Below are 2,306 nucleotides of genomic sequence, written 5' to 3'. Positions count from 1 at the left end.
TATATATATATATATATATGTAAGTATATCGCATTTACATCGTACAAGCAACACACGTTATATACACGCATACATCGAGAAAACGAAAAGTAGGTTCCGAGTGAAGATAGCGCATAGAACAGGCGCATACGAACGAACCGACGTGAATGTGTGCGAAGCACGATTGCACGCGGCGAAGGATGACGATTTCAAGCTATGGCACGCGATTTTGACATATTAGACAACGTGCTTAAGGCTGGAATCAGACTACACATTGAAGAATGAGATTAAAGATTGAAATTTCATCAATGAAGACAAAGATGTTTTGGCTCCTTTTGTTTTGATTAATCAAACTTCAATCTTTCAATTTTCAATCTCTTCTTCAATGCGTTCCGGCCTAATGGATTGTTTAATGCTTTAGGACTTGAGTATTTATCAAGATGCATATATACATGGGAGATGTTTGCGATACCTTAATACGCGCATAAAGTCAATGTTAAAGCAGTTAAAGCATATATACTCCATTACTGATAACGGAATACCCATGGAATACCTGAAATGATAATTCTAACTTATGCACCATTTCTTCCGTTTGAGACACTCGGGGTCATGTTTATTCCAGACAACAAGAAGTATCTAAAATCAGATAAGATGTTTTTTGCATCTTAAAAATGACTCAAACACATCTTATGTCTAAATTTAGACTTTATATTGTTTGGGATGTATTTACGTATAAATTTACATGCAATTAACTTATTTGCTCTTTGACACACCGAATATATTCATATCAATCCATACAGAAGCTTGTAACAAAATTGCTGGAGTAATCTGTGCTATACATTTATGTGTATAGGTTAAGTGTATAGGTAATATATACATATATGGCGTCGCAAGCGGTAACCAGTTTAAAGAATCGTCGATATAAATTAACCGTATTTTCACATGCTAAGTTTTCTCTCTCAATCTCAACGAAGTATGCTTATTGTTGAATCTGTGTGCGATGGCCTTTAAGGCCATATCGTAACACATATGAGCGAGCGAGCGAGCGAGAGAGAAAAGAGAGAGAGAGAGAGAGAGAGAGAGAGAGAGAGAGAGAGAGAGAGAGAAAATGTATGTGTGTCACGCAACGTTTTAATAATTAGGTTACAGTGAAGATGTTCGGATGAGCAAACTATTTTTTTTCTGGATAGCGCTCGAGCTGGACGTTTTATCGTATTAAAATTCTTATGTATACAATACATATACAGGCTTATGTAAATTAATCACGTGGTGCGACGAGGTCTTCGTTTTGTCTTGTAAATATCCGCGAGCATACATTTCTGCTCCGCACGTCGAGCATCTCTCACTCTTTTGTTTGTCCCTTTCGCGCCGTCGCTGGTGATAGCGACATAGCGTGGCAGCGTGCGCGCGAGTGAGAGTGAAGTTAGTTAAGTACCTCCTCTTGTGTTCACTCCTTCGTGTTGTCCCTTTCTCCCTCCTTCCGTTTGCCGTTCTCCTTCTGTTCTTCTTCACCTCGTGCGAGGAATGGCATCTGCACGTTTAAAGACGAAGGAACGAAAACAAAAGAAAAAAGAAAAAAAAACGAAAAGAAAACAAAAGAAAACAGGCTGGGACATACATACTCTCCCACATAGAGTGAACTCCCCGTATTTATAGTTCTCCGTACGTTCACGTACATTGCACTCGTGGCGGATTGCGTATCGGCGATGCGTAAGGTGCGTGCACGCGTGCATAGTGCGTGCATAGTGCATGCACGCGTGCATAGTGCATGCGCACACGAAATCTTACGAATCGTGTAACGGAGTCTACGTAATGCTCGCATGCATCGTTATTCGTTATGCTCGTACGCTAAAATAAACGAATGTGTGTACTCACGATGAAGAGAGAAAAAAAGAAAAAGGGTGGAGGGGGGGAGCGAGAAAGAGAGAAAAAGAGACTTGCTACGTGTGATCGTCGCGGGAACGACATTACTCTTACTTTTGTCTCCTGTCGCGCTCAACGAGACTTTTGCGATTTAGCTTTCTTATCTCTTCTTCGAGGATTACTTAAACTTTATCTTTTTGTCTCTTTTTTTTCTCCCTTCGCGGTTGACAAGCCTTCGTTAATTCAGCATCGTGGCGTATTAATGATATTTGTGTTTGCCATTAATTAAGCAATGTCGTTGACAATAACAGTCAGCAAATCAATATATCGCATCGCTCAATTGGAGAAAGTACTTCATATTTGTATGGTGTTGCGAGCGAGTGAGCGAGCGAGAGAGAGAGAGAGAGCTACAATGTGTGATACAATCTAATATAATGCCTATTTATTAATTATCCAAACCGCCA

The sequence above is a fragment of the Atta colombica genome, unplaced genomic scaffold (genome assembly GCF_001594045.1).
Source record: "Atta colombica isolate Treedump-2 unplaced genomic scaffold, Acol1.0 scaffold153, whole genome shotgun sequence".
Lineage (NCBI taxonomy): Eukaryota > Metazoa > Arthropoda > Insecta > Hymenoptera > Formicidae > Atta > Atta colombica.
This window is presented reverse-complemented; position numbering follows the sequence as displayed.